This window comes from Ctenopharyngodon idella, chromosome 6, assembly GCF_019924925.1.
Source record: "Ctenopharyngodon idella isolate HZGC_01 chromosome 6, HZGC01, whole genome shotgun sequence".
NCBI lineage: Eukaryota > Metazoa > Chordata > Actinopteri > Cypriniformes > Xenocyprididae > Ctenopharyngodon > Ctenopharyngodon idella.
In genome coordinates this window covers 15,049,634-15,070,025 of record NC_067225.1, presented here as the reverse complement: position 1 = coordinate 15,070,025, position 20,392 = coordinate 15,049,634, and the positions used below count along the sequence as shown (strand labels likewise).

General features: G+C 36.8%; 1 long non-coding RNA gene across 2 annotated transcripts; it reads right to left on the bottom strand.

Annotated features, from left to right (window-relative positions):
* Positions 1-628: 628 nt before the first annotated feature.
* Positions 629-19,505, bottom strand: LOC127514133 (uncharacterized). 2 transcript variants are annotated; one of them, XR_007930571.1, is made up of 4 exons: positions 19,317-19,505; positions 18,709-19,014; positions 12,019-12,167; positions 629-1,012 (listed from the first exon to the last, which is right to left on the bottom strand). It is a non-coding gene; the product is annotated as an uncharacterized LOC127514133 (long non-coding RNA). The 2 variants fall into 2 exon arrangements; XR_007930570.1 differs by having other exon boundaries at positions 18,709-19,011; positions 19,317-19,501.
* Positions 19,506-20,392: the final 887 nt, after the last annotated feature.

Sequence of the window (20,392 nt, the reverse complement as noted above, 5' to 3'; positions counted from 1 at the left end):
TGCCAGGTCTCATTCTGCACATGCTACAACAGAGTGGTTTCTAGACACTCTACTCCATAGAAGGGATGTGCTTGACTTACCTGCCTGCAGTCCAGATCTCTCTGTTATTGAAAATGTATGGCTCATCATGAAAAGGAGCATCAGACAACGATGACCACAGACTGTTGAACAGCTGTCTTTTGCAAGGCGAGATTGGGCAAAAATTCCACTTGCAAAACTTCAACAATTAGTATCCTCAATTCCCAAACATTTAAAAAGTGTAATTAAAAGGAAAGGTGATGTGACAGTGGTAAACATGCCTCTGTCACAACTTTTTGGGAGTGTGTTGCAGCCATCAAAATCAAAAGAATTATATTTCTACATATTTTTTTTACATATAATTTTACATACTTATATTTACAAAATACACTTAAGTTGGTCAGTGAAAATCTTTTCTTTGTACTCTTGTTAAATCTTGTTAAGGTTAAATAGAATTAACAAATTAGAGATTCTTGATTTTATTGCATTTTACAAATCCAAAATTTGGGGTTGTAAACAATTTTCACTCTGAAATTGTTTGTCAACGTCACAAATAATTACAAAGAAACGACAATTAACAAATTGAATTGAACTGTTGCATCATTTAAAAAAAAAAAAAAAAATTCTTCACACTTGAACTATTTTGAATTCTTGACTTATTTTATATCGCCTCACATGATGTTCACAATTAATGAAAAGAATGTCTCACACTCTGAAAAGGCTACAGAAAAGAAAAATACATGCTAAACATGTACACACTAAACATGGATAAACTCAAATACGAAGTAATGGGTCTTTGAAAGCTTTACAAATTGAGAGTAACACAACTTAAACTTCTTATTAATCCACAGGTATTTATCAAAGTTGCTTGGTACAGTTTTGGTGAATGTCTGTACATTAGGCGTTGTGTCCAAATTTTCTCCATTTCATCTCATTATAAGTCTGAGGGTGGATCTGATCGTGTGTATTGCCTGTTCCCCCAACACCCTTTCACCTGAGGATGACAAATAGAAGTGATTCATTTAAAATATCAAACATTCATGTCATGAATCCAAATATTTTGTTAGCTTTTAAACTATATGTGAGAAAACAATGTTCCAGTAAAACATCTCAAACCTGTTGCTCAAGCCTCCCAACACTGGACATTTTGAATGTCTTCTTTGTCTGACACACCCATTTTAGGTCTTAGAGTGTCTACTAATTAGCTCAGGGATGGGCACCTTCAATCCTGGAGGCCCACTGTCCTGCAGAGTTTAGCTCCATCCCTGATAAAAACTCACCTGATGGTAGCTTTCTAGTAATCTTGAAGACAGTGAGCTTGTTCAGGTGTGTTTGATTAAGGTTGGAGCTAAGCTCTGTAGAGCAGTGGCCCTCCAGTTCCAAAGTTTCCCATCCCTGAAACCTGATGACTTAAATCAGGTGTATTTCATTAGGACAGTGGTTCTTAATCTTATTTATTTATTTATTTTACTTATTTATTTTTTTGCACGATAGCCTACTTGTGTATTTGACCCCACATATATTTTATTTTATGTAACCATAATCATAAGGTTTGCACTAGTAACTGTCACGTCTTTCACACTTAATTTCTATGAACAACCGTGTACAAACCACACATGGACTAATTAAACTCACCAAAAATGCTGAAGCCTCAACTTATTTCCACCTTTATTTTATTCAAACTTTAAATGCTGGAGTGATATGCAATGACTGGTGTGTAAATGTCCTGCTTCACTTCTCGTGAAGAGATGTATCAAAGTTTCCTTGTTCCCTATACCATTTGCAGTGCCCTTTGAACTGAACATGTACTCTCCTTTCGGATTGGAATTATGTCAGAATACGATATAATATACGATATATGTAAGATATAGAATTGAGATCACTGGATTAGGGAAACATTGCAAATGTGCTATAAAGTATCTAAAAAAGAAAGACTTCACTTTCACATGCAACAAAGAATACAATATTTATACAGTAAGTATTATGAGTATTTAAGACCTTATTTAAGCATAACCAGTTATGTTTTGTTGAATTTATGACTCTAGCTCAAACAGATGAGCATGGGTTCCACCCAAGATCATGGATTCCATTCCCAAATAATGCATGAATGAGAGATGGCCTTATTATTGGGAGACATAAGGATCCATGGCTCTACCACTGGAAAAAGTGTAACGGCTAACTTGAATCACATGCCTTGATAACTAATCACATTACAGCCATGACGTCTTTGAATTTCGTTCAGAGTCGTGCGACAGTTTATCACTGTTTGCAGATACCATAGAAATGAATGAGAAGTGCTGTGAACTAAATCATGCCACGCAATTGTCTGTGACTTCTCTTATAAAAAAGCATTTTTTTGACGTAAACTAAAAATAGGTCAATCCAAAATGAATGTTTAAGAGCAAACATGTTGAAGATTAGACAATGGGCTGCTGATTCATTAAACGATAAGCTATTTCCTCACAAAAGTAGTTTATTCAGCGGAGTGAAGCCTCTCGTCCATTGACAACCAACAGCCTCTTGTTCCTCCGTACTGCAGAGTTACCAGGTATTACACTTCAAACAAGCCTTCAACCTTAGCCAAAAAAGTGTAAAGCCTGTTAACTGGTAAAGAAACAAAACATACACAAGAAAAACTGGATCACAAAATAAAAGCAAACTGAGACAACTTTAACATTAACACTAAGTTGTCTCAGTTTGCTTTTATTTTGTTTTCCAGTATTTCTTGTATATGTTTTGTTTCTTTAATAAATAACTGCATGCAATTAGGTCCATCTCTCAAATGCTTTCCTCCTTCCAGCAATCGTGACAACATAAAAATGTGGGTAATGCTTTAGATTACAGCCCGAAAAGTACTGCGTAAGTAAAAAGAATTTGCAGCGTTCCTTTCCGTAATTAAAGTGTACCTATAATGTACATGTAGGTATAAGGAAACAATATGTAAAGTTCTAGGAATAAAGGGGTAACAACCAAGAAAATTAATAAATTATTTATACTGTAAGTATTTCAGAACTAAGGGGTACTTATTCTACTATTATGATATTATGATACTTATTTTACTATTATTATGCAAGAATCTTACGCTTGGGAGCAATTTAGCGTGAACATACACTGTTTACCTTTTTAGTGTACCAATAAATAAAGACTTTTTTAAAAAAAAAAATTTTTTTTTTAATAGCAAAAGTGCACTGATTTAGTTTGGTCTTCCATGTTTCAAGGCAAGTAAAATTAAGACTATTGCAACTTTTTTTTAATACTAGGGAAATATACTCTTGTTCCATTAAGTTACAGGGTAAGTCTGACATCTGCATGCTGTAAATTAAAGTGGTGCTTGTTACCCTCTGGTTCCATGAAGTTACAATGTAAGTTCAATAAAAAATACACACAATATGACTTTCTTTCTTCAGATGAACACAAACAAAAGTTTTGAGAAAAATAATTAATCTCTGAGAATACATATAATACAAGTTCATGGGTTCCTGCAATTCCAAGGACTTGTAGGCTAGTGCTATAAAGTCCACTATCCAGTGGGACAGTCTCTGCTTCATAACTGGCAGGCCTCAAAAAAACATACAAACAGCTGCTCTGTTTGCCTAAATTTGCTAGAGCACTCAATGTACACCCTAAGGGTCTGAACCGGGCAAAATGGGTGTGGCATCTTGCTCCCCTTTTGTAGAGGGGAAAGCAGAGAGCGAAATGACCTGTGCCATAAAGGGTGTGAAAAGCACCTTAGGCACATAGCCTTGTCTGGGTTTAAAGACAACTTTGCTGTCATTGGGCCCGAACTCGAGGCAGGAGGTGTCCGCTGACAGAGCCTGCAGGTTACCAAGTCTGTAGTGAGAGAGGCCGAAGGTTGGTCGTTGCGACAAAGCTTTACGAATCTTTTGTTTTGAATCAGTGTTTCGGAGTGTGTAAGTCACGTGATTTCAGTAAACAAGGCTTTGTTACGTCATAAGTGTTTCGAAATTTCAATGGTTCACATGACTTTGGCAGTTTGATACACATTCCGAAACACAGATTCGAAACAAAGGATTCGTAAAGCTTCAAAGCTTCATGAAGCAGTGTTTTGAAATCGCCCATCACAAATGTTGAATAAAGTCGTTATTTTGGTTTTTTTTGGCGCACAAAAAGTATTCTCGTCACTTCATAACATTAAGGTTGAACCACTGTAGTCACATGAACTGTTTTAAATATATCTGTAGTACCTTTCTGGGAGTTTGAAAGTGTAAATTAACTTGCTGTCAATGGAGGCCTCACTGAGCCATTGGATTTTATCAAAAATATCTTAATTTGTTTTCAGAAGACGAACGAAGGTCTTACGGGTGTGGAACGACATGAGGGTGAGAAAATAATGACAGAATTTTCATTTTTGGGTGAACTAACCCTTTAACCTCCTGGCCCCTCTGAGAAATTTGACAACCAGGTCATGTTTCCCCAACTGACCGGCCAGCTATAGGAGTGTGGTACGAAACGACAGCTGCCCTGTATACTTTAAGCATGGATGGGGTGCACCTGCCGTCTAACAGCTCCTACAAAATTGAGAGAATTGAAGCGATTTCACAAGACATGGGGTCTATTTTGTGCCTCAGTGGGATTGGCCATGGTGCTGCTGACAGCAGCTGAACTACTCCTGGGAACCACGGCTGGTTCTGCCAGAGTGGTGCCACGAGTAAGACTGAGCATCTGTCCTCCTTGATTCAGCTGATGGCCTGAGGGAGCAGTGCTACTGGAAGGAAGGCATAAAAGGCACAAAGAGAGCAACCCATGGCTAATGCGTTCTTTCCTTTGAAAAGAATATCGGGCAGTGGGTGTTCTCTTTCAATGCAAAGAGATTCCACTTCCACCTGGCCGAAAATTCTCCAAATCATGCAGACCGTGTGGTCATTCTCCACTCCCCTGGAGGTGGTCCGTTGTGGGGCTATCTGCTCCTGCTCCTGTGTTCATGGAGCCCAGCACATGTATCGATCTTACTGAGTGGAGAATGTCCTGTGCCCACAGGTAGAGGCGGCCTTCTGGAAACTGAGCCCAGTTCCACTCCCACCTAATACTGGTGCAGCCGTGGATCACACTAAGAATAATACGGCCCTCGTGCCACAGTCGAGGTGGGACATGGGCCTTCAATCAGGGAACTGCTGAGAAGGCTTCTGAAACGTTTTTAAGGGAAGGTTGGTCCCCGATCTGAATGCCGTCGCTAACTTCTGAAATTTCAGTGAGTGTTGGGGCAAAATCCAGGCCTGCATTTGGGATGAATCGAATAGGAAGTGGCGCATTGCTTGCGACGCATTTCAGGCTGTCGTGAAATGCTCAGCAAAGCTGTGCAGAACAGATTAGGCCAGAGAGAGACAGGGGAGTCAAGGAGGGCTGCCTTGTAGGTGTCCTTGATCTCAACGTTTAACCAAAGGTGGCACTTTGAGCACCAGTAAACACGTCCTCATACGGCTAATCGCCTGGGCCATAGCGTGGAGAAGTTTGGCTTGAAACACTTGAAGGACTGCCATTGTATGGAGAGCAGATCCAGCTTGACAGGCCACAGACAAGGTTTGTGATGGCCTCCTCCAGGGGGAAGCTTTCAGCACCTTCAACAATGGTGTGGGCAGGTGAAGCAGAAGAGTGAGCGCGGGCCAAGTGGGGGCGCACCACAACTGGTAAGTTCATCATGAATGAATGGAGTAGGTTCCTGGCTGGGGGCTCGCTGATGGCGCCCCGGCTGCAGGAACCATTGTTGAAGCGGCTGTGGGCAGGCACTTCCAGGGCCGACCACTCCAAACCGAGTTTATGACAAGTTTAGGCCAGGTCCTTAAAGGGATAGTTCACCCAAAAATGAAAATTCTGTCATCATTTACGCACCCTCAGGTTGTTCCAAACCTGTATACATTTTTTTGTTCTGTTGAACACAAAGGAAGATATTTTAAAGAATGTGAGAAACTGAACAGTTCTGGGGCACCACTGACTTCCATAGTATTTTTTTTTTTTTTTTCCCTACTATGGAAGTCAATGGTGCCCCAAAGCGGCCTTGTTACAAACTTTCTTGAAAATATCTTTCTTTGTGTTCAGCAGAACAAATACATTTTTACAGGTTTAGAACATCTTGAGGGTGAGTACATGATGACAGAATTTTCATTTTTGGGTGAACTATCCCTTTAACATCACCTCGCTCCTTAGGTGGTAGGGGTGGAGTCCTGCATGGAGTCCGACCACTCCGCTGTATTTAAAGCTGCCAATGCCATTGGCACAAATTCCTCCTTTGAACCCTTAAAAAAAGACCAAAAATGCCTGTACCAGATGAGGATGCTGGTCTCTGTGGGTGAAGAGCACCGGAAATCCCCTCGCTGCAGGGAGAGTGAGGCATGTGGGATTTGGACCGGTGTGAGCTCACTTAGTCCCATCTGCTCAGCCCTGCTTCTCCACTGTTTCCTCCTCTTAGGCTCAGGCGGTGGAAACGAGGGGGGAGCCACTTTCTTTAGAGAAAGTGGTCTGTGAGCCTGACCTCTAAACATCGGCATCGGTTATAGAAAAACCCATATCGGTCGATCTCTAATTAGCATGTCATTGATCACAGACTGATCTCATCACCATTTACACTATTGTTCACCCCAGTCTCTCAGTCCTGAGACCAGGGTGTAAATGTCCACAGACTCTCTGACCCACCAAACCGGTTTTGCCATGTGGCTTGAAGTCACAAAAGATGGATTTTCTACACAAAATGGACACACAACAGACAAATCTTCTCCATTTCTATTAACAGAACTGTATATAATTAATGAGTGCTGTTTGTTTACATGCAAAATATACAAACTTACCTATTAATGTATACATTAATGCATAGGTAAAAGTTCAGTATAACTTTATGTTTTCAGCACGATGCCTAGGTTAATCTGAAATTGGTTTGGAAAATGAATTATGCATAGGAAAATCCTTAAAGACACACTTCTAAACATGAACTTTAAGCTAAGCAAATGAACCTTATGAAAAAGGGGCCATCTGGTGGTCACTTCTGACAGCATCAGCCAATCAAAACACTGGATCTGAAAGGTGCTAATTTGCAAGTCCCTCCTTCTCATGAGAGATTAAATGGCTTTTCTCTGAGACAGAGAATTGTTCCATTTTCTGGGTTGCTGCAGTTTCCCGTTCTGGTTCCAGGCTCCAGTTCCTGTTCCAGTCCCGATTCCAAGATTTGCTAAGCTAAGTCTAACTCTATAGAGTTGTGAAGTTGCTCTCTCAAGACTCTGAAGCTCTAAAGAGAAAAACAAGTAAGTTCTGCAAGAAGTGAATTTGGGGAGTTTGAAAACTGCAACGGAGACAACGATGACAAGCTTAGCCCCCATCTTCAAAATATCTTCTGCACCAACTCAAAATCCTCTAATCAAAGATCCTACAGATCTGCACTGACTTCAGAATATAAAGATTTTTCTGTCTGTGTGTTCCAGAGAATAAGGATCATCTGCACAAACATCAGAACCATCAACTTCAAGGCTTCTTCTTCTGGATGTTCCAGGAAAAGAACCTTCTCTATGGTTCAGGAGTTCAACGTTCACGTAATTCATGTTCAAGGATGTGAAACGAATTCCAACTCCTTTACTTTCCACTGCAACACTGCCCAGCTCAATCAGTGAAGACGTCACCCTTGGATTCAGCACGACCAGGCAGACGTAAATATCACTTACTAAACCTCTTTTAGAGACCTTGGCATTGGCGTATATTGTCAGTATATGATTATCTAATTTTCAGAACAAGGTTTACCTGTTTTCTTCCAGAAAAACTACAGTTTATCTTTCCATATCTTTCCGTAACAAGTTAATCTTATAGTGACATCCAACTCATTCACTTGCATTTGTTAATCTTTTTGCACTTTATCCATTCAGTAGTTGTTAGTTACTCTTGTCTATCCTTTTGTTAATAAAATCTTTTTATTACACTTGTGTCTTCCTTGTGTTGATAATACAGTAAGAGGCTATACAAGTTAACGATATCTCACAAATCCTTCAGATTGGTCAGATGACGAACTTCCTCCAATTTATATAATTGTAATTCAGTCACCAATCTTCCATGATTGTTCTTAACTGTCAAGGTGAAATTCCTTGGCTGGTGCCCCATAATATAGGAAGGAATCATCTGACACCCTCACACTCACCTTAGGTGACGTGACCGAAAACTCAATATTAATATTAATACTGAATATTAATATTTAAGACCATAAAACACTACAAGATTCAGTGATATCATATTGTGTGTATGTATTTTTATTGTACTTACCCTGTAACTTCATGGAACATTACCATTAGTGACTACAGCCTTCATTTGGCTAGCTAGCTATGCCTTTGTCACGCAAATGCATATTACCTGGTTGCGATAATATACAAAACAGCTTGGTCTCCTTATTTAAATTTCCTAAAAACAATGATATGAAGAAGAGGTGGATTAATTTTGTGCCATCTTAATGGAGAGCTGACAATCACCACCAACACCCACCTCTGCAGTGATAATTTTACACTGGATAGTTTTACAAACTTTCATCAGAGACAACTGGGATTCACTGATAATCCGCTGTTATTGGTGAATGGGGCTAAATAGACTATCGTCCTATCATCCTTTAACTGCGCTACAGTATATGATCACGCTATCATTCATTCAAGTGCTATTAAACCATTCAAGCACCATAAGACACAAAAAAGAACTCAAAACTGTATTGGCGTGCTCTCTGTGAAGTGGCTCTCTGTGAACAAGCATCAGAAATGCACGCACAGGATGCCACTTCAGACAGTGTTCTCTTTCACGCTTGAACGGACAAAAACACACAAAATTATGTCAAATTCCAGTTTTGTCGAGTATCCTTGTAAGCACAGTCTTAAATGAGTTAAATGTGGTAAATGAATGTAAATAGGATGTGTGTCAGATCCACATCATGTACATCAGGTCTAATAAACCTGCTGCTGTCTGTGTCATTGATGTTAATCAAAGAACAAATCACTCACTGCTCTTGACTGAATAACATTTGTAGATTTAATAAAAGTTAACCTATATTCAGTTTAAAATTTATGCAATAAAGACAGTGTTTATTAGCTGGCAGTGTTTATTAACCACACAGATACAGAATTTATTTAATTCATGTATATTTAGGCCAACCTGTTAGACCTGAAAATGTTTTGCGCATTTTAGCAGGGCAGGTACTAGAAAAAAACCTTAGCGTTGATTTTAAAATAAACGTTTTTGTTCTTCATAAGTGCTACACAGCAAAACGAACACTTATGAAAAACAAAAACTTTTATTTTAAAATTTTCAAATCAGTATTATAGCGTTTAAAATCTATTTTTGTCACTTTAGTACATATGTAGGAAAAGCCACAAAGCCACAAATTAAAAAACAAAACTTAAATTGCGAATGAAATTACACAGTGAGCAAATAGCGCTTCCTGTATAATCACTGAAGCTGTCAGTCAGTTTGGCGCAAAGTCCCCCTGTGGTGAAAATCAAGTTTTTAATGTTGTATATATGTCTATGTGGTGTTTTTAATAACATTTTAATGCTTTAAGACAAACCATGTGCAAATTCATCAACACCATTGCTTGGTATTTCCTATTTAAAACTGGAGTGAAAAAAGGACAGTCTCAAACCCGCAGTTCGAAATCGCTTGTCATGTCAACTTGCCAGCAGGCTTTAGCATATCATTAACCATGACCGCACTGAAGCAGGAGAGTTTCTAGAGAATATATCTGGGTATATTTTTCTGATATAAAAAATCAGGTAGATTTGGTGATATAGCGGGTGTATGATGTATATAACGAAGTATATGCCTTTCTCCACTGACGTTAAGGTGTTCAAAGCGTTTCTAAGGATACTGATTGTTAGAAGACAGCTGTCTGACTCGCCTTACATTCAAACTATTTTAAGGCATGAAGAATTTTTTTTCACAGGAAAAATTTTTTAAATGTGTCATTTTGGTGATCAAAGATGAGTTTTAAGGGATAAAATGATTGACTACAGGGGGACTTTAAGTGTGAAAACTCAACAATGAATCTGAGACCATTTTCAACAATGAATCTGACTAAACTTAACAATTAATCTTTTATTTTCATAGTGTCTCTGCTTTGTTGTTTATAATGAGAGGATTTGTGCATCTGTAGAACATTTCACTAAACAAACTCATTCAGCATTTTGAGAGATACTGAGCAGATTCTCCTTACCGGTAACTTAAACATCTCTGATTGGTCATTATTTTCATCAGAAAGCCTGTGATTGGCTACAATACTCAACGCTGCAAAATCACTTTGTAGACACATTTGCAGTGCTGTTGAACTTACGTCACAAATTCCACAACCAGATCACTTTAATTTACTTGATTTTCTCTTTTATTAAACAATTACAAATTATATGTTACATGTAGTAATATAAATCTGTTAATCCTGCACTAAAAATATACTACCAGGCAGCCAAGGTATGGCAAAGGCCACACCCTGTCGTATAAAAATTGACACCCCTGTAATTAATGAAACATTGCCTGCATCCCAATTTGCATACTATCCATTCTAAATAGTATGTGACATTAGTAATTTTCAATACTATTTAGGGCAGGTAGGGTGGACAGTATGCACACTGGGATGCAGGGAATGAATCACCATAGCAATAAATGATGAGCGGGAACAAAGGGAAGCAGGAAAACAAAGAGATGAATGTTGTTCCAAACCCTTCTTTCACATTTGTTCATCTTCGGAACACAAATGAAGATATTTTTTTAATAAAATCTCAGTGATTTCTGTACCTCCGTTGATAGCTACGCAACTATCACTTTGATGCTTCAAAATGTTCATAAAGAGATCGTAAAAATAATCCATATGAACTGAACTGTTTAGTCCAAATTTTCTGAAGAGACTTGATCACTTTTTATGATGAATTGATTGAATTTAGACTTTTATTCATATATAAACATTGATCAGTGAACATAAACAAAGCTCAACAGTACTTGACATGCAAGAAACCAATTTTATTGGTTCTTGAGGAAGCTCAAACATGCTGCGTGTCACACAAGAATAAACCTCACTGGTTCTCGCACATCAAGCAAGCATGCTTGAGCTTCCGTTCATCATAACGGATATGTGAGCTGATTAAAGTTTATGTGAATAAAAGCCTAAATTAACTCTCTTCATCATATACAGCAATTGTGTCTCTACAGAAAATTTGGACCAAACCACAAGATTCATATGATTTGTTTTACGATCTCTTTATGACCTTTTGAAGAGTAAAAGTGGTAGTTGTGTTGACTGTCAATGGAGGGACAGAAATGTCTCAGATTTCATTAAAAATGTGTTCATTTATGTACCGAAGATGAATGAAAGTCTTATGGGTTTGGAACCACAGATATCTCATTAATGGCTGTTTCTATGGGCTGCTATATGCAAGTTGTCAGCCATATTAGAACGGTCAAAACACTATTCTGTAAACATTCGAGAGCAAGTTGACAGATATCTATATCTGCAATAGACTTCAGCAGATGATTTTTGCTAAACTAACACAATACAAACAATGTAAAGGATTCAGCTAACACATTCTCACCTGTGAAAGGTTATCCCATTTCTTCGGGAAAAAATCTTGGTGGTTTCACAACCAGAATCTGAGCAATGTTGTGGCATCATTGATTGAGTGATGACACGCTGAACTTTCCAAGAAGGTGGGCATGCCCAAAGTGTCTAAAGCAGTCGAATGTGTCATCTACATAGACATATCTATGTTTGGAATGACATGAGGGCGAGTAATTGATGACGAATTAATGAATTTTCATTTTGGAGTGAACTAACCCTTTAACATGAAAAACACTTAAAGTGCCTCAGTGTACTAGTGATAGTACAAATTCAGTATATTCAATATACAAAGAGTATCAATGAAAGCGGCTGCCATTTTTTCACAGCATGTTCTAACATGACTGCATGTTGTCTAAAAGTTTTTTTAATTTTTTTTAGCTTTTGATATGTGCTTTTGCTAAAAAAACATGATGTTATTTTATACTTACCTTCAGAATCACACAGAAGAAAACAATGATGCACAGTAGAGATATGACAGCAAACAAAATTAGTAAGTGTTTCGCATGAGGAAGAACTTCTTCTGGGCACTCTTTTTTTTCTTCTTCTAGGAACTCTTTTTTTTCTTCTTCTGAATTTTCTATGACAGAATAAAAAACAAAGCCAGAGAATTCAATATTCAAGCTGCTGTCCGTAATTTTTTTTGTGTTTTCAAAATTTACAAAAATTATATAATGAGAATGTACGTCATGAAACCATTATCCTGAATCATATTATTATGATCATATTAATTATAATATTATTATCACTTATAATAAGTGTTTATATTTTGGACTATTTTAGACTGCCGACTGTCAGGTTGGCACCGCTGTGGAGTAGCACGCTGCGTGACTCGTCATAGACATAAACAGAGAGAAGTAGCTCCGGCCAGTGGCGCCTGCAGCCGTACGGCTATACGCACTGTGCGTACCATGAGAGGGCGCTAATTAATGCCGTTTTTATTTTTTACATAATTGATTATTAAAATCTATCTGCGTACACTCATGACATATTAAGAGAGCAAGAGAGAATGAGAATAAATAAAGGTGTGTGTTTGTGTGTTGTAAAGTCAAATGTGTGTGTGTGCGTGCATGGGTGGGCGTGGGGGATATGGGTGAAAAGAAATCTGAATATATATATATATATATATATATATATATATATAATAAAGGCCAAAACGACATCTAAATTACTGTGACTTTTTTCGTGTTTTTTGTCGAGATTTTTTTTAGGATTAGAATTTGCTTTATATGCTAGGCCTATAATTCAGGGTGATTGAGCAACTTTTTTTTTCCACTAAGATGACTTGGAAAAAGTAACCCAATCAACCTGAATGTCATGATGACAAAATTATACCCCAATATGTAATTTATAAAGGCAAAATTCCCATGCCCTTTGCCTCAGTGAGGTTTAACATGAAATGTTTCTCAATTTTCATTGAAAGCAATGCGTTACGGCCGCATCACTGGGACTTTAACGCTTTACATGGTTTAATCCTACTAAAACAATAACCAGGGTGAAACAATTTATTTATTTATTTATTTATTTATTTATTTTTTTTTACTATTTAAAACTATTATACTCACACATTTTCTTGTCATCAACAGCATCATTTCATTTTGTCATTTCATATTTCTGAATAAAAATGTTGTTTAAAATATTAATCTCATTATATTATACAGTTGTAATTAATGTGTAAATGTATTTACTGTAAGTAGCTACATCTGAAAGCATCATGCAGTTGGTTGATAGGCCTACTGATTTAATTGATAACAGCCTATAGTGTCATATTATTCTAATTTATTTGACTACATTTAAGAATTTAACATTATAGATAGCATACATATTTAATAAGATTAGGAAAGAAATTAGGCTATATATTAATATATATATATATATATATATATATATTTTTTAAAAAGCCCTGAAAATCATTTGTCCCATATGGGAAAGTTAATTTCTGACACTGGTAGATGGCATTAAATATGAAAACCTTTCATCTTTGGTTTATTGTACAAAGTCTTATTTCAGGGTTTTATTCATATAACTCAAACAAGTTCACCTTAAAATCATTAGCCTATGACAAATTCATATTTCACTAAAGTCAATCACTGAAACATTCTGTGGGATAACGGCATTATGATATCCATCTGTTGTATGAATAAAAATCATAGAACTATAATAGATGTGCTGTGAACATTAACTACGGTACGATGTCATTTCTTTTCATATCTGTCATATTATTTCAAGTTCCTCCATTGTACAAATCTCAGAGTATTGCCTTAAAAAAAGTTATGCCATCTGTGCGGAGGTGGAAGTAACGAATTACAACTACTCACGTTACTGTAGTTAAGTAGCTTTTTCGGGTTTTTGTACTCTTTTGAGTACATTTTTAAATCTGTAGTTTTACTTGTACTTAAGTACAAATTAAGCTAAGTAATCTACTTCGCTACTTGTAAAATCACATTCCGTTACTGAGCACGGCAACAATTTGATTATTCAAACCTTTGACCGGCATATCGGTAGCCAATAAAGAAATCCGATCATAAACGGACCAATGAAAACCCTGATATTTTACCAGCGGCGCGTTCTCATTCTCTCATCTCCCCGACAGCGAGTTTGACACACACCCGCCTCCTCCCGTCACTCACACGTTTCAGTTACAGAGCCTGAATGTCAAACGACGCGAGCTCTCAAATATACAAGTGAACTGCCACTCCTCTCACTCAGATATTGAGTGCGCGCCGTCAGACTGAGTAGTGTGCAATCGTGAATCTCTCCGTGCTCTTAAATTAAACGTTGTCAAAAGTTATCAGAATAGACCTTCATGCCTGACCAATGAAAATGCTACTGGAAATCTTATTGGCTATAAGTGAAATGCACCAGAAAGTCTCTCAACAATCAAAGGTGGATCTTTAATTTCTTTACAATGTAATATGTTTCAGAATGGGGCATTTGTATGATTTGTACATAAAAATAACCTAGTCTGTCTATCTGCATCACTATATTGTACAGACATTACAGGTCAAACCCCTCTGATGTTCTTTTTATCTAAATAAACAACATATTATATGGCTCTTAAAGGGTTAGTTCACCCCAAAATGAAATTTCTGTCATTAATTACTCACCCTCATGTTGTTCCACACCCGTAAGACCTTTGTTCGTCTTCAGAACACAAATTAAGATATTTTTGATGAAATTCGAGAGCTTTCTGACCAAAGACTGCAACGTAATTGCAACTTTCAAGGCCCAGAAAGATAGTAAAGACATCGTTAAAATAGCCCATGTGTCTACCAGTGGTTCAACCTTAATGTTATGAAGTGACGAGAATATATTTTCTGTGCAAAAAAACAAAAAAAAACAAAAACAAAAGTAACAACTTTATTCAACAATTTCCTCTCTCCGCGTCACTTTCTGATGCTGTTCATGTGAGCACCACGACACATGCGTGTGATGCTGATGCAGAATCCGGCCAATAATGAGCCAATGTTCTGACGTAGAACCTGAAAGTGCTGCACTGTGTTTACTACGTCAACAGTGTCAGAGACTGACATGGAAGAGAAGAAATTTTTGAATAAAGTTGTTATCTATTTTAATTTAATTTTTTGCACACAAAAAGTATTCTTGTCGCTTCATAACATTAAGGTTGAACCATGTAGTCACATGGACTGTTTTAACAATGTCTTTACTACCTTCCTGGACCTTGAATGTGGTAATAATGTTGCTGTCTATGGAGGGTCAGAAAGCTCCCGGATTTCATCAAAAATATAATTTGTGTTCTGAAGATGAACGAAGGGTGTGGAACAACATGAGGGTAAGAAATTAATGACAGAATTTTCATTTTTCGGTGAACTAACCCTTTAAGATACACAGCATATAAAAATTCAGTGTTGTCATATTTCGAATACCTCAACTGAATTTAGGTAATTTTTTTTTGTTCTTATTTTATGTACAGACTTTTGGTGGTTATCCCCATGGTATTTAAAATGATACTGAATATTGATCATTTTCAAGGTATTGTATTGAAGTTAGAAATTCCAGTATTGTGACCACTAATACTTCGTCAATAAGGTGAAAGTGCTTTGTTTAAAGTAGCTATTTTTCTACTTAGATCTATGATTTGATTAAATATTTTTTGATAATTTATTAAGTATCACCGGCTAAAAAGTAATTAGTAATTTTAGTACTTTGAGTAGTTTTTGAGAAGAGTAATTTGTACTTTTACTTGAGTACTTTTTTGACACCAGTACTTTTACTTGTAATTGAGTATTATTTCAGCAATGTAACAGTACTTATACTTAAGTACAAATTTTCAGTACTCTTTCCACCACTGCATCTGTGTATGATGACTTAAACTGATACTGGTCTGGGCTTCACTATATCTCTGTCTGTCCCGTGAGTCGCGCAGCATTGCCACACAGTTTTTGAAAGGTGGTCAGCAATAATAAAACAGGCAGTGTGCCAAAGGTGTTGGCTAGGTAGTTGTGAGTACAGGTGCTTAGTAAATTATTATATCTGAGATAAACTAGTATAATGATAATATTTCTGAGATAAACACGCTTAAGTTGACGAATTTATGGACACACAGAAGAAAGCCTTGTCTAGGCTCTGCCTCGATTTGTGTCTCAAGCCATTCGTTAGTCTGGCTGTTTGATGAGAAAGAGATTAAATGTAACTGTTAGTTGCAATAAACGCGTTAAATCCATCGTAGCGAAGGACTAGTATTATTCTGCTGCGCTGAACTGCGGAAGAACTGATGACGGCACCGTTTAATGTTTGGTTGACCAATCAGCGAAAAAGGGGTGTTTCATTCCCGCCCACATGTAGAGATCAAATATTCAAGTTGTTTATTCATTTTCTACCCCTGAACGAAAAACGAAAAATCAAGCCGAAATCTTGTTTTTCGTTTTGTTTGAAAAAAATGAAAAACGAAAAATATGCCGTTTTTTTTTCATTTTCCGATTTCAATATTAAATCAAAAAACGAATGACCAAAAGATACACGGACCCTCTCGAGTGTGGGAGAAACAATAATTTTACAAAACAAAAACTTGTAAATTGACATTTCTTCGACTTTAATCTGTCTATTTTTAATTTTGGTTTATAAAGATGCAAAACGTAAACAAAAATCGGAAAAGAAGTCAATATTTATTTTGTGCGCATGAAATTTGTGTATTCGGTTTAAATTTACATTTTGGTATTCAACATAGCATTTAAAAATACAACAACCGTTCCTTTTTTGTTTTTGTTTCCATGGTTGAAAAAGGAAAAAGGAATGGACGCAAAAGTACACGGACCAGGTCTGAAGCTTTTCTCTAAATGTTTCGGGAAACGTTTCAAAGCACCAAGAGTGTCGAAAACAGTGCCATCTTGTGGCCGGTAAAATTTACAGCAGCCATAAACCTGAGTGCGCAGTTCCGTTGTTTTATCCATTACGCACAAATAAAAGCCTGACGACGCTAAATATGTTCAGTTTTCTGATAATATTATTCACATATTAAAGTTTGGCAATAAATAAAATGGATCAACAAAAACAATAATAGGCCTATTTCACACTTCCGGGTTTTTGGCTTCCGGAATGATCCACGCCGGGTAAAAGTTTTTCCGGTTACAGTGATATATATATAGCCGATCCTCGATCAGAACCAGCTCGGGAAAAAGTATTTTAGAGTGTGCAGAGAAACAAAAAGGCAGGAAATACTTATTAGGTTTTTTAAAATAAACTGGGTTGGAGAAGAGAATATACTGTAAAGGGAATTTAATACAGTAGGTGGCAGTAATGCAACAAATTTGATGCCAGCTGCCGTAAAAACCCAAAGAAGAGGAAGAAGAAGAAGAAGAAGAAGAAGAAGAACCAGCCCGGGAATCAAAGTCGTTTTACGAATTAAATGTCATGAAAATGTTTGAACGGTCTTGGTGAATTATTGGTGAGACTAGTGAGACTACAGAGCTTTCATTAAGAGCTAAATTTAATAAATAATTCGAAGTGATGGCGGTTAAACTGGTTATATTCTTCGTGTCTGTTTGGCGCGGCTGTGCATTGTCGCACTCCATGTGCTGTAAAGACAGCGCCTGCGTCTCAACGTGCATACTATCCATCCTAAATAGTAGCCTATGTGACATTAGTAATATTCAGTACTATTTAGGGTGGATATGCACATTGGGATGTATAAAGTGTTTTTCGCGACGTGCTAGGGAAATGATCAGCTAGCAGCTCCCTTATCACGCAAGCATGATCTTCTGATTCATGAAACAGGACCGCTCGCACTCTAGATATTTCTGGTGCAACAGCACGATAATACTGTGCATAATACACACTTTAAGATGATGACGACAGGAAAATATGAGTGAGAGATGACTGAAGTGTGGCTGAATATATACATTAATACAAAGACTGATAGTTGTGTACAGTGTGGAGTTGGAAATTAATTGCCTTAGTTTAATCATTTTATTCGATCAGGATTAGTTATAACATAGCCTATTGAATATGGGATGTAATGCCATATGAGATTAATACATGCTATATATTTTTAAAACGTATTAAACTCACGACAATATTATGTATCTCACGACTTTATATCCCCCATTGAAGTATATATTGGATGTTAATTTTTTTAATGAATAAATTATATAAATAATGTTCGTCGTACGTGATACGATCGGGGGAATTGCTGAATGAGTAGCTGCGTAGCCTATTATAATACTAATAATACCTACTGAGTTGTTTGAGGCAAGTAAATTGTGCTATTATTTTATTGTTTTTATACTGTTTATATATATATATATACATATACATATATATGATAATGTAATATAGGCTAGCCTTAAAATGTTTAGTAAATGGATTTGAACTTCCATATAGGGAGGGGGGCTATGGTGCTAGTTCTAGTTCTGTGCGTAGGCTACCCTAAAATAAAATCCTGTTCTGTCAAAACTAGACTTTGGTTCTGTTTATTAACCGCTATAGTGCCAAAAGTGTGCAGCTTTAATTAGAAACTGTCTGTACTTCTCAATCTTTGCATTTGTATACTAGAATTTTCCCATTCACATCGTTTACATACTAAACTACGGTACATTCTAGACCACATAAACCCATCATGTTTTATAATTAAATGATATACATTAAATGTAAGACACACTTACCTATCCATAACCAAGTGAACTTGCCCAAAGTAGTTTTTTCTTCCAAAACAAATTCACACCAGTAAAGTCCATTGTCTTCGGCAGTTACATGTAAGAGGGTGACGTTAAGGTTGGGAAGTGCCCCACTTACACTGACTTTGGATTTACTCATTGTTTTATGGGTAACAATGTCTGGTTTGTAGCAGTAGAAGATTTCCTGTCGTTCACTTGCTGCTCCTTGTTTGTACATGTACACCCCATCCTGAGGTATTATATCAGTAGCGCACTCGATGATGATATCCTGCCCAGTTGCTCTGATTAAAACTGCTTTAAGAAAGGCAACTATTGAGACTTTTTTCTTTAAACACTTAAATACACTGATGAATCTGCAAAACTGCCTTACATCTAAAATCATTTTTGTAGCAAAATATAGTACAAGAAGCAAGCAAAGAACAAAAAACAAACAAAAAAAAAAACACCTTTTTTCATTTACACGTGTGTGCTTGGTCTTTTCTTAACTAATGCAACAAAACATTGACTACTACAGGGTATAGGCCTACCGATAGCGAAATAATCCATGAAAGTAACAATATTAAAATGGAAAGCAAAATGTGAGCCTATAACCATACCTTGAGATGAGTCTGCCCATGAGATGCTACAGATGATCAATAGAAAACTGTATCTCACAACACACTGCATCTTCACAGCTCTTTTTGACAGCTTGAATATATTCACGTATTGGAATCTGTGTGTTGCCTCTTGACTTCGTAGTTTGCTTGCATTCGTTACTTTTACTTTTCTTTTTGTGCATTGTGAAAAACAACCAATCAGAGCCCCGACCAAAAAGCTGCTGACCGTGTCTATGCCAAAAAATTAAAGTGGATACATCCACAATAGGGTGGGCCTTATTTTTGAACTTTTGAAATCTTCTGCTCTCACCGGCCTAGTCAACCCTCCTTCATGAAAAATGGAAACAAACCACATTTGGACAAGATTGGAGTAGGGAAGAGCGGGGCACAACCTAACGCTTTTTGAATTTCTCACTTTGTGTAAATCTACTTAGGGTTCAGAGAATTTCTTTTGTTCCACATTATTTTCACACATGTCTGGTGCAAATATGTGGCTTTGTTTCATTAATACAGTGTATACTCTTTTCTTTATTTACCCCGAAAGAAGGGAAGTGAAATGTAACAACATGCCCCATAGGTGGGGCACATTGTAACATGTGATGGGGCACATTGTAACATGACCATATGACAGCTAAAAATGTTATCTGATTTAATTAAAAAATATATACATGACAAACTAAAATATTTTGTCAATAAAAGACAATTATTTTTTTCATATAAAATAATAGCATTTTTTTTTTAGAAATTCAAATTTAAATAATTTTGTAGTTTGACAATGAATACTGCAAAACAAAGCTATACAGCATAGGTCAAAACAATACACCCAAACAGATGAAGAAATATATTAGACATTCAGAAAAACACAGAGCTAAACAAAAAACACTCCCCTCCCTCCACTCACAGCTCTCACAGAACACGAGATAAATAGACGAGACAGTACAAATGCTGAACATTTCTTGAAATAATATTTTCTGGATGTTCAGGTTCTTCCTCTCAGTCTTTATTCTCCTTTTTTTCCATGGTTTCTTAACAGAAATTCATAAAAGTTGATTATGCCAGTTGTATCGTAACTGTAT